The 21,736-nt window shown below is 40.3% G+C and overlaps 1 protein-coding gene across 4 annotated transcripts in view; it reads right to left on the bottom strand.

Moving 5' to 3' along the window:
• Nucleotides 1-5,265: 5,265 nt before the first annotated feature.
• CDK14 (cyclin dependent kinase 14) overlaps nt 5,266-21,736 on the bottom strand; it is a 605,513-nt gene continuing 589,042 nt past the window's right edge. For all 4 annotated transcript variants that reach the window (XM_043588815.1, XM_043588812.1, XM_043588809.1 and 1 more), the window contains one exon: nt 5,266-8,659. The gene's annotated coding sequence lies outside the window, so the exon portion shown is untranslated. The remainder of the gene's footprint in view (nt 8,660-21,736) is intronic.

The following is a 21,736-nucleotide window of genomic DNA, read 5'->3' as shown; positions in this document are numbered from 1 at the left end:
AGAGAGCGCACGTGAGCGTGGGAGGGGCAGAGAGAGGAGAGAGAGGATCTGAAGTGGGCTCCATGCTGACAGTGTGGAGCCTGATGTGGGGCTCGAACTCATGAACTGCAAGATCATGACCTGAGCTGAAGTTGGATGCTTAACTGACTGAGCCACCCAGGTACCCCAAGTTAAATTTTTTTTTTTTAATTTTAGAGAGAGGAGAGAAAGAGCACAAGTAGGGAGAAGGGCAGAGGAAGAGAGAGAATCCAAGAAATCTCCATGCTCAGTGAGCACAGAGCCCACCACCCTAGGATAACAACCTGAGCCAAAATCAAGAGTCAGATGCTCTACCAACTGAGCCACCCAGGTGCCCCTGAGGAGACTTAAAAAGTACACACACCTAGACTGTCACCTCGGAGACTATGATTCAGTAGGAATGTTTAGAAAGTTCTCCAGGTGTAGGAACCCCTGCCTCTGTGAGCTCCTGAAGACAACCTGAAATCTTTCCTCTTTGGCTTCTGTTTCTTCCACAGAGCCAGGTTTGTGTAGAGTCACACATAGTATACACAGAGTATGTTCATGTGGTTTGGAGGATTCTAAAAACTTTCTTAGGAAGGTAAACAATATTCCATTCCACTCTTGTTTTATCTGTATTATCCTTTAAAAACTGATTTATTAAAAAAAATTGTTAAGCACTGGGCCTTGGTCACCATTGTCAGTCTTGAAGGCAAAGAGATTGAAAAAAGACTTGTATTGTTACTATTTTCAATGTGATGTGGGGACTTGGAAGAAGGGGGAATTGTTTCGAGAGGAGTACTGGAATGTTTTTCAAGAGACTTTTTGAACAGGGTCTTAAAAGGATTAATAGGAATTTGTCTGCTAGAAAAACAGGAAAAGGCATTCTCATCAGCGGGAACAGTGTGTGCAGAAGAACAGGGCCATGAGAAGGTCTGGAACGTCCAGGGATCACTGGGAAGGTGAGCACGGTACAGATGGAGGATGTGTGCATGGAGAGGTGGGAAGTGAGCCTGCAGAGAAAGGGGAAAACATTAAAAAAAAAAAAAAAGACCTGATTTGTAGAGTTTGCCCATTTCTGTAGTGTATATACTCCCATCTGATTTCAGGTTATCAGTGATTTAAGTACTGACTCAAAAAATTCCTACATATAAAACAGTTGGTTTTTGTGAACTGGTACCAGCTGTTTCCAGTACATGACTGACAGGAGGCCAGATCCTTTAATTCCAAGAGATAGGCTAAAACAAGTTTCTGCCCTTTTGTCACAATGGTTCTGCTTCACATTATGAGGCCCACTTCTATGGGTTTGGAGTAGAGTGGGTCAATGAAATAAATGCACAAAAGACTTGAAAACCCTGGAACTAATTCTCAGGCTCTTATCACCATCAACATTACCCTTAAACGCAGGCAAGAGCAAGAGGGGCTTCTGTTCTTTTTTTTTTTTTCCCCTGTTCTGGTTCCCATCTTTAAAGGGTCTGGCTCTGATGTTCTGCAGGCATAGCACTCCCACCCTCCACCTGAGAATGAGGACTCCACGGTACAATGCCCAACAGGAACTTACCTCCCCCCACTCCTACTCCATGCACTCCAGACGTCTGGGACTCTGGAATTCTCTCCGTATATGGAGGTCTTCTCCCAAACCTCCTTCCCTGAGGATTAGCACCTGATCCCCAAGGCCTGGCCAAGGAAGAACTGCTTGCCAAGGTAGGGCAGAGTACAGATGTGGGGCTGGCTAGGGGGTGTCCATACACGTGCATGTGTAGCCCCTCCCTCTGGATACACACTCCTAGAGAGATAGGAGTGGGAAGTGTAAAGCACAGAGAAGGCTTAGGCCAGGTTGTCCTCATGCTGACATGGTTTGGTGAAGAACTTCAAGGAATTCTAAGTGCAACCCTGACTTTCTAGGTTAGTATGAACACATATTTGTCAGGGTAGGAGAATAGAATATATTTGACAATTTGTTAGTTGGATTTATATTTTTAAAGATTTAGAGATATGTGGGCCTCCATTTTGACTCTATCCTGGGCCCAGCAAATGCCAGGAATGGGTTCCCTGTTACCTCCCTGTTACCACGGCTATATATATACACATTTTTCCCCCCCACGGCTATATTTTAAGTCAAGGTAAGCAAGCTAGAGACCCCAGGCAAATTCTTGCCCGCTGTATGTTTTTATAGACGCTGTGAGCTAAAAATGGGTTTTGCATTTACAAATAGTGTTTAAAAATCAAAAGAAAAATGTTTCATGATTTGTGAAAATCATATGCAATTCAAACTTCAGTGCCCATGAATTGTTTGGCACACAGCCAAACTCATTCATGTGTGTGTATTGTGCACGGCTGCTTTCATGCTATGACAGCAGACCAAGAAGTTGTGACAGAGACTGTAGGGCCTGGAAAGCTGAATATATTTACTGTGTGGTTCTTGGAGTAAATGTTTGCCTACTCTACCCTTACAGTAGCCACAGACAGGAGGAAAGAAGAGTGCAGCTGTCCTTACGTGGGTCTGCTCAACAGAGTCACTTGTTGGGTTTCCCAAACAGACCTATGCCAGGGCCCCACTCTCAATATTTTTAGGATAAATTGGTCTGGGGTTCAGGTGTTTTTGAGACATCCCCATGATTCTAATGAGAGCCAGGGCTGTGAGCCACTGGGCTCAGAGAATGGGTGCGTGAGGATCTGAGTTCCCCAAATGTAAGGCAGAATAAGGTTGCGAGAATCGTGCCTGCTTTCCCCAAGGACCCGAGCCGACTACAGCCTTTCTTTGAGGACACAAGTTCCCCAGTTATCTGATTAGGCTGAAGGTGGAGCGAGGGAGAAGAGTCATTGTTTCGCACTGTGCTAGGACATATAAAGTTAAGTTTCATTTCTACTTCTCGAAATCCTTAGGCTGTAGCTCAAACACACATCCCTGGGTTAGCCCAGGACTGTGTGCCTCTGTCAGGCAGGCCCACCTTGGACTGCGGTGGCACACACCTTTGCAGGGGCCCCCGCTGGGTCACTTCTCAGGATACACTCCAGTAGGGAACCTTTACCCCATCTTTGCAGTGTGCCCTCCATAATTATTGGTGGTCTCGCAGGGAAGGAGAAAAAAGACAACTCTATCAGAATCCCATTCTCCACCAGCACACTCAGAACCATTGGCAGAGGCTGGCTCTGGGGCTGCAAGGCTGCTCCGAGCTATTATTGTGCCTGGCTCTCTCTCAGCAGGACTCGACGCAGACAATATAGTACACCGAGAGCATGGGGGATGAACAGTAAATACGAGGCCTTGGATTTTTTTTTAATCTTGTCAGTTTTCCCCTGATTTGTGTCCTTTATCCTAGCCCCCTCTGCTGTATAAGCTTCTCAAAGCTAATGCCCATAACGCCACCACCCACTGGTAGCAGCAGGCTGCTGGGCCGCTGTGGGGTTCTCATTGCGGAGATTTACAATGCCCACCATTATTCAGCAACTGTACGTGTTAACCTAGTGGCAAAGGGTTGCTCCAACACCTTCCCCTCTGGTTTCTCTTTACTCTGGGGGCCAACGGCAACTCTAGGAGTGCCGCCCTCCTGACTCGTAACTGCTTGCCTCAGCCAGCACACATCACATCCTCCAACCTGGCAGGGCTAGAATAGCTCTGCAGAAAAAGAAGAGAACGTTGGGCAATTATGGAGCTGAGAGAAGACTGTCATCTCGACTGCCACATTTAAAAAGTTAAAAATATTTCTCAAAGCCATTCCTTTGGCCTCTTGTAGATACTAGCCCTCTTCCTCCTTTCTTTTATTAAGAGCTCATAGGACTAAATCACATGGCGAAGCTCTAAAATGTGAGCCCACTGCTGAGGCTTGTGGCAATGACCTCAACAGTGGGCATGTGTGCTCCCGTCACTGTTGGAAGCAGGACGGTGGCATACATTTTACTGCCTTGAAACAACTTCCAGAAACAAGTTATTCTTTTGACGCTTCTGTAATTCTAATCAGCTTCCAGGCTGATTTATATGGCTCCCGTTTAAGGGAGAAACTCACCTATTATCTCTGCCTTGGCTACCACGAAGTCTGCCTTTACACAATCTCTTGTCTCAGAATCCACTGGTGGTGCCAGGACCATGTGCAAATGCACATGTCCTTGGCATCAGTGACTTGCTGCTTCAGGGGAAACAGCAGGGGCAGGGGTTGCTGAAGATGTGGTGGCCCCATGAGCTTTTCTGGAATGGAACATGCATCAGCTGAGGACACTTACTTTTGGTTTTGTGAGAATGTTAAGCTTGTGAAGGGCTTACAAACTGAAATCACAGAAGTGGTAGGAGAGGAGCAAGAGAAGGAAAACCTGAAGCGGCTGCTGCTGGTGAGTGAGGGTCTCTTCCCGAGAGAAAGCCAGGGGCCCTGAGGCATCCTAACATAAAACTTGAACCTCGGTTTTTGTCTTGAAGGGTAAACATTTTAAAATCACCAAATCCCATATCTATAAATTGATGACCGTACCTGGCACAAACACTGTTAGAAGTTTATGAAACCATTAGGGGTTTGTCTGTGGTTTTGAACCTGACAGATCCGACAAGGAGGAGGTGATGACAGCAATGTGACTGGCTTCCTGAGGTGGCATTGTCAATCAAAGTGGAGGCCCTAAAGCCCTGCCCATTCAGGTGCAGGCACCCACTGGATGGTGTTCAGGGAAGTGTGCTCAGCCCAGGGAAAGATGCTTTGGTAGAATGTGGGCATGTTATGGCTTTGATTTGTATTCGGAGGAGGGTAGCCTACTCACCTCATCTTAGAATATGTACAAAATAATTGAGAAAGAGGCAATCAAAGATAAATAGGATGGTCATTAAGCAAAACCAGATACACAACACGTGTGGTGGATGTCATTCAGGAGCTGTGGAATTGCGAAGATCATGGAACTCACAGACTTATTTTACATAGCCTCCACCCTTTTACCCAAGTTTGACATAGCATGTCAAAAAAAGGGAGGGTTTGGGGTGCCTGGCTGGCTCAGTGGGTGGAGCATGCAACTCTTGACCTCAGGGTTGCAGATGTGAGCCCCACATTGGGTGTAAAAATTACTTAAAAAATAAAAATCTTAAAAAAAAAGCAGGGGGGCGGGTAGGGTTTAACCCACTCCTAGAACATTCCAGGTAACTCACTCCTTCCCACATCCAAGAGCCTTATGGGTTTCTTCTCTCATTTCATTCTCAGAATGACTGTGTCTAGGAGTTTTTAAGACAATGTTTCTTTGACACAGTACTGTGGTGTTATTTGGCACCCACCAAGAACATGTAGCAAGAAAATGTACAGAGATTCTGCTATACTTTATTCCATATCATGTTACAAGAAAACAACAGTGACAGCTGACAAACCATTACATCTTTCATAATACAGACAAATTACACTTGGTAACAAATATGCAACATTATTCCATTCTCCTTACTATGTTTCATTTTGGAGTATAATAGTTTTCTGAATGATGCTAACACATTTCTTAGGTACCGACCTCCTGCTAGAAAGTACACATCTCAGTGTATCATACAAAAAAAAAAAAAAGGTAAAAGAAAAATTAAAAAAGTCCACTTCCAACTAGAGAATGTCAATTTTGTATGTGCCTCTAAAATATGCTGCTGTGGGAAGGGGAATGAAAATAGGAGATTGGTTATTTTACTTGAGACATTTTTTGGTTGTTTTTGGTGTATGAGAAATTTGCAAGGCAGTAACATATATGGTTTCCTCTGCCTATAAGCCAGTAAGAGAGATAAAAGTGATGTGCAATTATGCAGCATATTCCTACGGATGGGGGGGGGGGTAGGAAATAATCTACCCCAGTATGTACAGCCTAAACATCCTCTTATGTAACAAAGATTACAAAACCAGTATTATTCACAGATGAGTCTCTCAAATAGACACATAAGCTAGGGTATTAATTACACTGGCTGTCATGTACACACTGAGGAGAGGATACCAAGAGGCTTTGCTCTCTCTGCAAACCTGGAGGCTACCCTGGAAACTTTTCTTATCACTCTTGGGAGGTAGAAATAGCTTCTCACCCTTATATCAGTGGATGGACAGCCACCCCTGTCTTATGCCCCTTGTTTTTTCTTTGAGCACTGCAAAACATTTTTGCATGTCCTATGTATCTTGCATTTTTAAGTCAACCAAACTGTTCCTTTAAGGAAATGAAGTCCCAATTTTTCTTTCAGATACTATGTGTGCATTGATGTTGCATTCATACCGTCACCATGCTAATGTGTTCCTACTATTCCAGCTGTACGAATTCAAGCTAATCCTTCATATAAAAATAATCTCACAAAACATTCCATTGCTTTCTCAATAGAATAATAAATCTGCTAATGAACATGTTCTGTAATGATTTTCATGGCTGCCCTCAGTGGGAGAAGGCAGGGGAGAGGAGGAGGGAGGACAGATTGCCAATAGGAGAGGAAAGGGGAGAGAGACAAAGCAAACTTTGGATTTCCTGTACTGATAACAAGGACGGGGAACTACAAACCTCCTAAATGAGACCTTCTGAGACATACATCTCTGTAAAAAACAGATATCCCCCCAATGCTGAGTATTATGCTTCAATTCCAGAGAGAAGCTGCTTATATATCTCTGAATGATGCTAACATTCCTAATTGAAGTCTTTTTTAATATTAAATATTTTCAAATGTTCAAATTAGAAAGCTTATTAAATAGCAAGATTTAATCATCAGCTGCTCTTGATTTAAAGTTAGTAAAATACAAAAGTTATGCCTCTCCCCCAAATAAATAATTCAAAACAAACCACAGACAAGGCCATTCTTGATTGCATGTAAAATTTTCTCTCCATATTTATCTTAAGGAATCCTAATTTCAGCATATGTTAAAATACAGCCAAAGACTTCCAATGGGTTGGAATGTCCGAAAGAAGAATGGGAAAGAGTTCTAGGTAGCAACTAGTAAACATTCTAGTCTTGGGTAACTTTTGCTCTCTTTAAAATTAATTAGCAAACAATTCCTTGCTTTGCACCTATACGTTTTCAATGAATGCCACTTCTGAATAGGCTGGATTGTGACCTTGGCATGTTACGTCCTACTCCAGGGAAGGTACCCTTTTAACACTTAGAAGTTCTGGGTCCAATTTCTTAGGAATGCTGGCTTTGACTGTCGAGAACCTTTCCCCTCACATGACTCTCAGAAGATGCCTTTGTCAAACTGGCTCATAACTCCTAGTCTCGATCCTAAAAAAGTGCGACACATTTCAAGTTCTCAGTCTCTCCTCCTTTCTGACCAATAGGAAAATGTAGAACGACATACATGGAAGTATTTCCATAGGAATTGGTGTTCTGAGGGGCTAGGTTTCATGCTTTATATGAACTTTCCTAACTGCCCACTTGGCCTCAGTATTATTTGGGGTTATGCAGTGAGGCCGGCCCCACTGGGAGAAGGCCTACATCAGGCAGGTCTCCCTCTGCATCAAAGCACAACGTGTGCCCAGTCCACTTTTCCCTCCTTGTCACATACGTGCCTTCATCCTTCAAGGTCCCTCATCATCTTAACAAGGGAAGCTGGGCCTTTCTTTTTCCCTTGCCATCTTGAAAGCAAGACTCCCACATGGGTTCTGCAACCTGTGTTCAAACAGTTTTTCCAGGAGACTGTTTAAAGTTAAGGTCCCCAATGGTGTCTTCCAATCAGCTTGGAATGTTTTAAAAAATGTAATTTAAAGGTGCTTTGGTGTAAGTGAGCAAACTTCTAACTCTGGATAACTTTGTAATTTGCTTTTTTAACTGTTAACTAGCCAATATGGCTTTCAGGGCTCATCCAGCAGAGACAATTCATTTGCACCCAGGTTTTAAGCATTCTGTTCCTCACTCTTTTCTCCTCCATTTAGAAAACACTCCTGAAGCATAACAGAGTGGATGGAAAATATAAGATGTTGACAAGACCCAGAAAACATGTAAAAGGTTACCTCCATTTCCAGAGGTTGAAAAGTAAGCAATTTATCCCTGTCTTTGTTCTGAATGCTTGATACTAGTTTCTTTACTTCCAACCTACTTGGAAAACAGTCATGCTATGTGGCTTAAAATGCTAAGCAGATTCCGATATCCTATATACATGTGCAGTTATTTCCAAGAGAAAACCACATTTGCAAATGTCCTCAAAAGGTAAGCAACAAGTGGGGCCCCACAGCCAGGGACCAAGTTGTCAAGTCGGTCTGAGAACATGGGTTTGTTGTAGCTAAAAATTTCCTTCCTAGTGGTTGCAAAATGTGCACTGCTCTCAAAGAAAACACACATTGTTTTATGCCACTATGTGGCTTTCAAGTACAGACATTACTGAAGAAGTGTGAACACCAAATGTGTTGTCTTAATGTATTTAAGACATGGCTGGTGAAAGCATAAAAACCTTTACAGAGACGCTGTGCTGCAGAGGGAAATCAAACAAAATCAAACACAAAAGACTGAAAAGAATACATGCCATGTATCAGTAAGCAAAGCTTAATCTTCACATAGTTCTTGGAAATCACAAGGTATCCAAATGCGTGCAAGGTTTTAAATAAATTGCAGAGAAAACAGGGTCTTGCCAGCTTCAATTTTCTTGTAAGTGAAATCCACCACAGGGAGGGGAAGGAAAGTGATCCGTGATTCCCTTCGTATTATTGGCCACTTCATTAATGTTTTTTTTTTTCTTCCCAGAATGATGACAACTTAATCCTGGAAGGAGGAAAAGAGAAAATTGCTATATGTAAAAAAAAAAAAAAAAAACTTACATCATTCATTTTTTTCTAAATTACATGAGACATCAAAATTGGCCAGGCCAAAGTGAGCCTATCCGTTTTCTCCACAGCCACCCTGAGCACACATTTCGGAGGCAGAGTACTCTCCTTCACCAAAACAGCTCTTATGATAAACAAATGTTCTGACTACACTTTTTCCCTTAAAATAACTTAACTCCATGAATGTAAATGGTCTAACTTCTTCTTGGATTATTTAGAGAAAAGGAAATTCAGCAAATTTCCTTCCCCAAATCATTAGTAGTGATACTGGTCTTAATTAAGTGCCTGTAGTATCATACAGACCATTAAAAGGACATATCCTCTTGTTCATTTTTATGAACATGAAATAGAAAAATGGATCACATACATGCTTTAAAAAAATCCAGCTGTATATAATTCCTTGGTTGCCTATTACCAGACCTACTTTCAGCAGAATGAAAATTGGCCAGTATGACCTGAATTGCCAGTCTCTTCCCAACATCCTGCCTATGACTGTGTGTTTCCAATGGTGCCTGCTTAAGCTCGGTAACTACTTCCGTGTGAACAGTTCAAGAAGAAAGAAGGAATGTTCCCTCTGTTCCTCTTCACATTTCTCTTTGGTCCTTAAACATTGTCATGGAGTCCTAGGATGGGAAAGAAATGTCTTGCCAGGAAGGATGAAAAGGAACACTCCCAGGATCATGTCACACAGCCCAGGGATTCCAGCTCCACTGAATTCCAGAACCAACTCATCATCTCCATTTAGAAGCTCAAGGTCACAGAGGCCTGGTCAGGCCTGCTTGTCCCCTTCTATAGTGCCACATGGTCATCCTCCCAAGCAGAGAAGGAACCTTGATCTTTTGTTGAGACCTCACCGCACAGCTGTCCTCCTGTTGCACACACAAGCAGGCTGTCGTGCCAAGAACTTCACTGATGTGTGGTGCTACTCTGACCAAGAGAGCAGAAAGTTCCAGCCTCACAGTTAGGAACAGCACACTCCTGACTCTACTCATTTCCTCCACTTAGTATGGAAGGGTAACCTTCCATCTTTTCTTTTTCATTGAGGTGAAATTCATAGAACATAAAATTAATCATTTTAAAGCATATGATGTAGTGGCATTTTGGACACTCACAATATTATGCAAACATCACCTCTATCTAGTTCCAAAACATTTTTGCTACCCTCAAAGCAGTCCTCATATTCTTGAAGCAGTCACTCCCATTCTCCTCTTGCCCCAGCCCCTGGCAATCGTTAACCTGCTTTCAGTCTTTATGTATTCACCTCTTCTGGATATTTCATACAAACAGAGTCCTACAATACGTGACCTGTTGTGTTGGACTTCTTCCACTTAGCACAATCCATCCATGTTGGAGCATGTATCAGTACTCCATTCTTTTTTATGGCCAATAATATTCCATTTTGTTCATCCATTCATGAGCTGATATGTATATGGACTGTTTTTGCCTTTTTGCTATTATGAATAGTGCTGCTATGAACATTCACGGACAAGTACTTAAACACCTGTTGTCTATTCTTTTGGGTAAATACCCAGGGGTGGAATTGCTGTGTCATATGGAAATTTTATATTTAACTTTTTGAGAATTGGAAAACTATTTTCCACAGTGGCTGCATCATTTTTTATTCCTACCAATGTAGAGGTTCCAATTTCTCTACAACACCCTTGCCAATGTTTGTTATTTTCTGTTTTTGCCTTTTTTTTTTTGGATTATAGACATCTTAGTGGGGTGAACTGGTACCTCATTATGGTTCTGATTTGCATTTACCTAATGATGAGTTAGGTTGAGCACCTTTTCATGTGCTTGATGAACATTTGTATATCTTCTTTGGAGAATATATATTCTAGGTCCTTTGCCCATTTTTAAATTAGGTTGTCTTTTTGTGTTGAGTTGTAGGACTCTTTATATATTTTGGATGTTAATCCCTTGATTTGCAAATATTTACTCCCATTTTGTGGATTACCTTTTTACTGTGTTGATAGTGTTCTTTCATGCACAAAAAATTTTAATTAGGATGAAGTCCAATTTATGCATTTTTTTTCTTTTGTTGCTTGTGGTTTTGGTGTCATATCTAAAAATCCAATGTCAAATCTAAGGTTATGAATACTTCTGCTTTCTTCTAATAGTTTTAGTTACTACATTTAGATCTTCAATCCATTTTGAGTTAAACTTTGTTTATGGTATTAGATAGAGATAACATTCCATTCTTAAGAGTTCCCTATCCTCAGTGACTGACACAAATGTAAACAAAAGCCCTTACCTTAAGTTTCTGGGAGAGACCTGGGGGTGGAGTGAGAAGCCTGGTTGGATGGATATCACACATAGGCCCTTTGCTATCACTAAGTCAAAACTCCTCAGGTATTTTCTCAAATACTTGCTGCTTGTGGCTCACTTGGCCAGCCCTCACCCCTGCCAGGTTGCCCAGATATGCCTTTATCAAACCTTTTTTTTAAAAAAAAAAAATTTATTTTTGAGAGATAGAGCATGAGCAGGGGAGGGGCAGAGAGAGAAGGAGACACAGAATCTGAAGCAGGCTCCAGGCTCTGAGCTGTCAGCATAGAGCCCCACACAATGCTCAAACTCACAAACTGCGAGACTATGACCTGAGCCCAAGTCCGATGCTAACCGACTGAGCCACCCAGGCCCCCCAAACCTCTCTCTCTCTCTCTCTCTCTTTTAAATGTTTATTTATATATTTTGAGAGAGAGAGAGAGAGAATGAGCAGGGGGAGGAAGAGAGAGAGAGAAAGGATAGAGAGACAATCCCAAGGAGGTTCTGTGCTGTCAGCACTGAGTTCAATACGGGGCTCAATCTTAGAAACTGTGAGATCATAACCCAAGCTGAAATCAAGAGTTGGATGGTTAACTGACTGAGCCACCCAGGCACCCTGATCAAACCTTTTCTTAAATAAGTCACCACCCTAGCAAAAATAACTAAATGAGAACAACTGCGTTTGTCCCATCCCACCTTGTTCTTCCAGGGAAATGAAGTAAATCCATCTTTTCTTCTACCTGTTGCTCCCACATAATCATGCATTCTGACTTGTGCACTGACATCTTTCCTGAGGCCCATGACATCAAAGACAGAGAACACTTGTCCGCGCAGCATTTCAAACACACCTGTCCACAGGCATCTTCAGGTGGTACCCAACCCTGCTACCAAACTTGACATTTTTATTAAGCAGATGAAAAAAATGCTCTTTGTCTTCCATGTTGCTTCGACAGAGATTTCATCTCTTCCAGGAAGCCTGCCCACCTTGGACAAATGGGAAAGTGGTGGGTTTGTCTTAACATGAGCTTACCTAGGCATGGAGTTCCTACAACCACACACAAATGATATATAGTTGACCCTTGAACAATGTAGGGATTGGGGCACTGGCTCCATGCACAGCTGAAAATCTGCATAGAACTTTTGACTCCCCCAAAAAGTAACTACTAATTGCCTACTGTTGATTGGAAGATATACTGGTAACATGAACAGTTGATTAACACATATTTTGTATATGCATTATGCACCGTATTCCCACAATATGGTAAGCTAGAGAAGAGGAAATGTTATCAGGAAAACCATAAGGAAGAGAAAACACATTTACAGTAGTGTTCTACATTTATCAAAAAAATCAGCAAGGAAATAGACTTGAGTAGTTCAAACTCGTGTTGTTCAAGGGCCAACTGCTGCCAATGGCTGGCTTTCCTCCATTCTACCACTTTCATCAACTGAATGCAGACCTGGTTCCCAGGCTGACCTCCTAAACGAGTGACTTAATTTAGTCCCTCCAGGGTGGGGACGTTTCCTTCGAGGGAGCAAGTAAGGAGGCAGGTGGCATCATTATGTTTCTGATTAAGCTTGGTTTTGTTAACTACTGTGTCCCTACAGTAGAGCCAAGATACCCTGCTCAGATATTCAGTAAACCATTGCTGAATGAATAGGAAAGGAGAGGGTAGAATCTGAAAATTTGGGAGTGGAATGTATTTTTAGGTGTAGAGTTCCCTCATGGCACATTGACTGAGGGCAAACGCTGTGCCTGTACTCTTACTGAAAGAACACAGTGCTGGGTACAGAGTCAGACATCGGCAGATACACCACTGGCCAAGAAAGGTGGGTCTTGTGGTACAAACTTTTTTTTTTAACCTCATGACATTCTGTTTGAATGATCTGATTTTCAGTATATCTGATCTGACATAATAATAAACTATGTAGTCACCATGAGCCAGGGCATGTTACTATCCTGTTTGGTTGATACGCAACTTTTTTTTTTTTGGCCATTGCTGGTGTTTGTCTTTGCCTTTGTCCTGATTCTTCGAGTGTAATTTCTAGAAGAATAGCATGTGCCTAACCCAGGGCATAAGCAGAATTGGATATTAAAGGATAATGCATAATAGTAATTGGATAATAAATGGTGAACATGGTGATTATGGATAAGTCCATTACTTATGTTTGGGCTCAGACATTTAATGAAAAGAGCCAGTAATAAAAAAGAAGCGCAGTGCCAATGAGAGCTAGCCTCTTTTCCATCTCTGTGAGATGACTCTGTAGACCAAATTGTGCCAAGTACCCTGCCTGACACTGTTCATAAGCGGCATGGGACAGCCTTTCTCCCTCCTTGGGCAGCATCAGCATCAGTTTCAATTTTCAAGGACTATATATAAGGTGCATCAATTTACTGCTAGAAGAATTCTTCAAGATCTAAATGTAATCATGCATTTGATATGTGGGGAGGTAGGTGGAAGGAGTGATGGTAAACGACATTCACAGAGAAGCAAAATATAATAGCAACATAAATCCTTCCCTTACATTTAATTGATTATTAAAATAGACCACATATGCAACACAAATGAACAGTGACTATGACTTACAAGCTCAACTAAGTGCGTATCAACATAAGTCTATATATCATCAGATTAATGGGTGCCATTTTTACCTTGCTTTCTGCTTCTGCAATGTTCTTTCTCTAGAAATGAATGTTTTAAATAAGAAATTGGATTTTATTGATAAAATCCCTATTCAGAAATATCTACATAGAGCTTCTCAGCTATAAATATTAATTAATTGGATCGCTGGTACCCATAATGCAACTTTGTTCTGACCCATGTGCCCTATGAACTAGATATTTTTTGGATTCAATTTTCTTAAAACCAACTGTCAGCATCATGTGATGGAGGAGATGAAAAATGAAAATGAGCAGTCCCGCTGTGCAGGTGGGTGACCTGTGGGAGAGAGTCTGCCTGGTAGGATTTTTACACGAACCATCAGACACAGACCAATTGATTAGATCATCTCATACCCGCCACCAACTAGGCTCAAGAGACTAATTAGAGAGAGTACTGCCTGCGCAGGCACCCCATTGACACCTAATTTGCTCAGCCAAAGCCTTTGGGGAAAATGTATTATCTCTGCAGCTGCACTTCATGCATTTCTGATTTGAGGCATAAGCAAGGAGTGCTTCATCACTCTTTTGAGCAAACTGAATGTAGAAGCCCTTAAGTGCTAAATGCAAGCAAACAGACCCAAATTAAAAACGGGCCAGGCTCTTTCTAATTCCCTCTGTGCTCACCATTAAATCTCTGTGTGTACATACACACACACCCCTCCACACACACATGCAGTTTACACGCCGGCGGGACCATACAGCTGAAGACCCCAGCTCAGGGTGCTTCTATGTGATCAGATGGCCTTTCTTCCACTAGCCTATTTACCCACTCTAAGGTTTTGTGTTTGTTTTATTGTCTTTTTTTTGTCCCCCCTGCTGCATTACCTCTCTGCGAAGTATTCTTCTTTTTTTTCTACAGGAAGACTCTGGCCCATTTTTTTCTCCTCTAAGCCTCACTGGAGAGAAGCGATTATTTTGATTCCAAATTAAAACAACTGTAGGTTTTCCTTTCATCGCCTAAATTGTGAACAGGATATTCACCAGGATGTATGTGAAACTGTAGGGTAATCCGCTCATTTCTGTTTGAGAGACTCTTTGTTAAGATGCTAACAGAGAGGGAAGAATTATTAAAATTTGACAGAAGGAAAGCTGCCTCACAATGGCAAAGATGGTATAGAATTATGAAATAATTATCTTCAAGAGAAAACAATATATCTCATTTGACCAAGTTTAGCTTTTATCTGTTTATCTGAAATAAAACCAATTCCAATCTTCTTTTCAAATGCAGAAACCATACCACTGGTACAGGAGTCATTTAAAGATAGATAGGTAATTAATTACATGCTTTAAAAAAAAGGAATAAAAATTAAAAATTCAGACAATGTGGAAAAATTAGGTTAGCTTTGTGCCAAATCTAGTTACTAATTTTATGCCTTTCTATTCACATGTTAGAAAAATTATTTTACCCACATGTTCTGGTAAATTACAATTCTGCTTTGTAATTTTTACACTTATCTTATTCTTAAGAACTCAATAAAGATATTTTAGCTAGCTACTTTTCTTTTTTAAGTTTATTTATTTATTTTGAGAGAGTGTGTGTGCAAGCAGGGGAGGATGCAGAGAGAGAATCCCAAAGCATGGAGCCCCCATGTGGGGCTTGATCCCGTGAAATCTGAGATCATGACCTGAGCCAAAATTAAGAGTTGGACACTTAATCTGACTGAGTCACCTGCCCCTTAGTTTCTACTTTTATACCAGCTTTCAAAACTGGCCTAAATTGTCAAATGATAGTCAAAGGATTATAGTGGCCACCTTAGTGAATATCTTTCTGAAGGTAAATGGAAAGTGGTTATAGGGGAGATGCCTGAAAATAGTTAGAAAAGCAGGGCCTTAACTAACACATATAACTGTCTATAGAATTTATTCTGATATTATGGAAAACATAGTCCAGAAAGCTCCCCCTCCTCAAGTACCACATTAAAAAGATTTCATGTGGAAAATATCCAGGAAAGTAAAAACCTATCAGGCTGTGCTGCCTTGAGTTTAATTTTGCTTAAAATACTAAGAAAAACAATGAAATTAATCTTTTGTACTTAATTCATCTTCAAGCAGCATTCACTACTTATAGAAAATTAACTCCAGAAATAAGCCTGCTAAACCCTAAGCAATAGGCAAGCATGGATCTCTCTGAAGTAAGTATGTGCATATATATATATACATACATATATATATATATACACACATATATATACACACATATATACACACACACATATACATACAATATGCATGAATATATATGGCACATATATTCATTTTTATATATAGAACACATATACTCAAGTTTTATACTGTAGATTCTATATAAATGTTAGACTCAAAATGGTTAAGTTTTAATCTTTATACTGATTTCAGAAAATCTGGGGACAGCTTAATTTCTTCGTTGTTTTGAGTGACTTTAATTATGTCATGATTTGGCTAGAAATATAGTTTTCTTGCAGAAAATTTGAAATCAGTGTTTTCCGGTTCTCTGACATTGCACTGAAGCTCCTTGGGAGCTTCCTGAAGGAAGTAGAAAATCAGTCAAACCTACTTCTGTAACTTATTTCTGACTTATGATAATCGTGTTTCTTCCCCATCCCTCCACCCCCCAGAAGAGAACACATCTTTGAGACCAGCAAGAGAATATTAATTAAAATGAATGCAGAGATAGACAGGCTTTGTTTTAAGCTTAACAGAAGGTCCATCATTCAAAATAGCTCAAATCCTTTAAGTTGAAAGCCGTTTAGTAACATCCATATGGATGCACAAGGCACTAATTGCAGTGACTTTGCACATTTTAAGCTTCATGCCAAAGCGGAGATTTTAATTAAAAATTTTTAGGCAAAGCTATAAGTCTCACATTTCAAACAGAGCATTTCTCACACAAGGAAACTTAACATATCATTTTAATAATCATCACTATCAATGAACATTTATTGAAATCCCCATTAAAAACCAGGCATTGTATGATGTATAATTAGTGGTAACTGAAAAGAATGCTGGTGTGACTGTTTATTAAATCAGATTTATGTAAATGTAAAAGACTAGTCATATTTTAGACCCATGTGGATGGCAATTCTGGGAGCATGTCCTGTCTCAATGAAGGTCAAGAGAAGTGCAGGGAGACAAGGAAAGTACTGATCTGGATCTTCTAAGAGCATCCAAGACACAAACCGTCTTTTACAAAATCTTTTATAAAATCGTATCTATATAATCATGTGTCTACATATACAAATACATAACTGTGAGGTTTGAAATAGCTCATTGAAATAATTTTAATGACAAAATTAAGAATAGAAGACCCTTTACCAAATGGGACTTGTTCTTTCCAAGGATTTCACATTTGAAGCTTTATTTGCTCAGCATACCTTTATAACTGACTGGCTGCCAAGTGGGATAAGTTAATTAAACAGGATTCAGACTCTTTCACCTTCCTTATATATTACAGTCCTACTAAACTATATTTAAAGAAACCAAATACAAAGCTATATAGACAAGCAGTGTGCAAATTTTTTACAACTTAAAACAAACACACACAAATATAAAACTACTTCTAAGTATTTAGCAGTCAGAGAAACACGAGGATTCATGTCTGACATTCATTAAAAGATCTGAGAGGAGATCTGAGACTTCATTTTGGGTGGAATTTTTTCTTTCAAATGAAAACCTGCCTAGTACTATTATCCAAAGTGTTGAAGAAGAAGTTTTCATGCTAAGGGTTTTGAATTCAATATAATATGATCACCTACAATGTCATTCTGTCTAGTGAACCATTGTATTGCAGAAATCTGCAAAGCTAAAACATAAATTTCTGTGGTCGAAGTCAGATTACAAAGGATGGATAAAGAACGGTGTCAGCAGAAACCAGAACTCAGATGGTTTCATGTGAGAGATGTAGATTTACTGTTGAAGTTTTGAGCCACCAAGTCACGGCAGCCACATGCCAGGGACATAAAAACAGTTGCACGTGAGTTGAAGAGGTGCATGGTACCGTACCTACCATCCACTTACCCACATGCTTCTGCTTGGCTTGGCTTGGCCACATGCTCTGGCTTGGAATTCACTGTTTATTGCACATATCTTCTTGATATTAGCACATTTTGCTCTGCCATCCAAAATTCTATACCTTTAACCCTTCCATCAATCTTCTTTCACCTGTAAGCTATGCTAGTATTTTTATTAGTGTTTCTACTGCTTTTGTGAGTCCTATGTGCTTTAGACTGAATGTTTGTATGCTCCCCAAATTCCTATGTTGAAACCTAATCCCCAGTGTGATGGTATTTCCAGATGGAATCTTTGGGAGGTGATTAGATCATGAGGGTGGAACTCACATGAATGGGATTAGTGCCCTTATTAAAGAGACCCTAGAGAGCTCTCTCACCCCTTCATCATGTGAAGACACAGGAAAGAAGTGAAAGAGGGTCCAGACATGAATCTGCTGGTGCCATGGACTTCTAGCCTCCTGAATAGTGGGAAATAAATTTCTGTTGTTTATAAAGCCTCCATTCTGTGGTATTCTGTTATAGCAGCCTTAATAGACTGAGACATTATGGTTACCAAATTGAAAAAAAATTCTTACTCTGTTTTTTTCCCATAAGTCATATAATTTTTACTGAGGTATTCTGCTGAACACAGGTAGGAAGATGGACATCATATTCTAGCCAAAACATCAATTCTTGTGGAGCACATTCTGATATTGTCACAGAACGACACATCGTAGACACTATCATAGCAACATTTTTTTCCTGAGAAGGGTCCAAACAAGGACGGGGGGATGCGGATGCTGGACAGCCAGCTCACCGGGCATCGACCTCTGCCCACGTATCAGCCTCACAATGTGAACAGTGCCAATGAACAACTTCCCGATGAAGACCAAGGACAAATCACTAAGTGCAGAGTCATGGAAACTAAGATGATCTACATGTAAAGTCATCTGATATGCATCTCCACAAAATTACAACTAAAGTATTTTGGTACTAGTTATACTGCTATAACTAGTTACTATATCTTTTTTTTTTAAGATTTTGTTTTTAAGTAATCTTCACCCCCAATGTGGGGCTTGAACTCACAGCTCCGAGATTAAGAGTTGCATGCTCTATCGACTGAGCCAGCGTGGCGCTCCATAAGTTGCTATATCTAATAGCCAAGATGAGCTCTGAGAGACAGAATTACAGAACACATGTCATGAGAAATAGATACTAGCATTTTGTGCTCAGGTAGCATCTTCTCTCAAAGTATATTTCCATTAATTCTCTCATTAAATGAAAGTGCCTTAAAAAATAGGATCACAACCATAAGAACAGATTTTATAAAATGGAGTTTTGTGTGTGTGTGTGTGTGTGTGTGTGTGTGTGTGTTTAAATTCTACTCCTTTAGTCACTGGTTCAATGTCCTCTGGCATAGCTGCAGCAGGAGGTTATGTTCCAGGTTTAAATACCCCTGCATTCACTAGAGGAGCCACAGCATTTCGAAGAATGAGGGGGTACCAACTGTGATGTGGTTTGCCAGGACTGAGGAGGGTTTCTAGGATGGAGGACTCTCAGTTTTAAAACTGGAGCAAATCACAATGAATTGGTCACCCTCACAGAAACAACAGGGTTGACAAGTTGCTACTTCCAACTTTATAAAAACAGAGCCAGCAAACTCGGCACTTTACTACACAAACTAAGACATGCTGACGCTCTGGTCTCAAAATGTGTGTCACAAAGTGTTACAAATGCTAAATACCGAGAGTGGCAAACGATCTGCTGAAAAGAGGGTGGGATCTGGGCCTTCCTCCTCTCAGCCTCCAAGGGATTTTTCATCTCTCCTTAAGTGTTTTAGACCTTCCTCTGTAAGTTCTTCTTTTTTTTTTTTTTTTTTTTTACTGAAGCCATGGTAGGTCCAATTCTGCTCTAATGCGGTTGTTGAATTCAAACCCATCAGCTTGTTCTCTACCATAATTCTCAGTTGTACTTTCAATAAATTCATCTATTTAAATTCACACATGCCTGAGCAGGATGGCTGGAGGAGGAGGCTAAGACTGCCATTCTCAAATGACAAGAAGTGCAAATACTGCCTGATACTCTGCTGCACAGGACACCCCTTCCCCACCCCCATATCAATCACCACCCACCAGAAAGATGCCTTAGGTACTCATTAAATAGTTTGCTCACTTGTGTCTTTATATTTGCATATGCATTTAAAAGGAAAAGGCAAAACAAATGTGCACTAACTCCTAGCTTCACTGGTCTGCTGTCCTTTGTAAGTCAAACATGATTTACTGTTTTTGATTAGCCCATGACCTCAGACAGACTTTCAAATTGCAGCATTTGGAGCTCTGAAATACTGTCATATCTTTTAAAGAGCAACCGCAATAAATTAGAAAACATCATCACTATGCTCTTTCCTTGATTCACTGTGGTTGCACATCGTGGACTAGGAGTTTCAGCTCATTAAAAATGTGAAGGCTGTAATGTCTGATGAATAAGACACTCACATCAACACAACTGGTTTCCTCCTAGTATAAAACAATTAAAGTGCCAACAGCTCAGTGGTTTAGCGGCAGAGCAAAGAACAGCACTTGCAGGGCTGGGTCAATCTCTCCCTTCCAATGGTAACAGAGCTGGAGAATGCAGGGACAGTAGCTGGCACACACAGGCTCATGGGATTAGGGGATGCTTCATGCTTTTTTAGTGGCCACTTGTGGTGGACTGAAACAAAAGCACCAATGGAATTAGGGGAATCGAGCTCTTACTCTGGGAGGCAATGCAACACTTTTTCACCTTGTCCTAAACCAGAATCCCACACACAGTGGTTAAGTCAGGAATGTGACATCCTCCCTTCCACACCTGTGAGCAGAGCACATCCAGAAAGATCTTATTTCCTCTTCACACAGATGCTAAAGAACAGAGTCATGCCTTGTCTGTTTGTTTTCCAGTCTGCTGGCATTAAAATTGTACCTAAGCACCTATCACGTCTCATGATGCTCTGTTAAGTCCTTTCAAAAGTTCTGACTTTGAACACTGGGGCCATTTGGAAAAAACAAAACAAAAACAAAAACAAACACTGATCTAGTGACTTTGTTGCTTTCAGGGGGTAAAATCATTCCAGTTCCATTTCAACGTAATAATTAAATAGATGTACATTGTAAGAAATATAAAAATGTAGGGGAAAAACACACCCACCCTCATTAGCTTCACTAAGCTGTTTTGGTTATGTGTCTCTTGCAATTCTTCCATTTGGCGGCTCTGCATGAGATGTCATGCACAATGAGCAGGGCCTGAGATGCTAAAATGGAAAAGCTCTTTTGTTTTCTAATTACTGACCTCCAGAGTTTTAGTGCTAGAGTTTATATAATCAATTACATAGGGCCAGAGTTCTCATAATTAATTATTGAGTACCTTGGTGCAAACAGGATGTAAAACCACTCATACTTGGATTAACATGGTAAAGTAAAATCTTGTCTTTCTCAGTACTTTCTTAAGAAAAATTATAACGTATTGATTTTAGGCATAAAGCAGAGAGAAATTACTAGGAATAATGGTGTGAAATGACGCAAAGAAATATTTAGAGAGACTAGGAAACAATTAATGGCAACAAGAGCTTTCTGTTAGAAAAGTATGCATGCAATCACAGTCACTGTTTGGAGGGCTATCTTTCTAAGCACTACACATATATCACAGTAATCTGTCTTGATATAAAATCTTTTCACTTGAAATTTGAAAATATGTACATTTACTTCTAGGTACTAATGAATTGCCTCCAAATTATTTATTTATTTAATTTTTAGAAGTAGGCTCCACATCCAACATGGGGCTTGAACTCACAACCCTGAGATCGAGAGTCACATTCTCTACTGACTGAGCCAGCCAGGTTCCCCTAAGAATTGCCTCCAAATTGAATTAATAAATATCTAAGTTGTAAAATCAACTTAGATAAAATCTGTAAAATCATATTTTGTAAAATTTTGTAAAATCAAAATTCACTCCTTTTCACTCTTATTCTGTCTGTGGTGCCTTTTACAATTGTGTGTACTCTAAATATTATCATTATATACTTATTACAATTTTATTAAAATTTTCAAACACAGTTGCATGCATTCTAAATATCATGATCACGTATTTT

Source organism: Prionailurus bengalensis, chromosome A2, assembly GCF_016509475.1.
Source record: "Prionailurus bengalensis isolate Pbe53 chromosome A2, Fcat_Pben_1.1_paternal_pri, whole genome shotgun sequence".
Taxonomy (NCBI): domain Eukaryota; kingdom Metazoa; phylum Chordata; class Mammalia; order Carnivora; family Felidae; genus Prionailurus; species Prionailurus bengalensis.
This window is presented reverse-complemented; position numbering and strand designations above follow the sequence as displayed.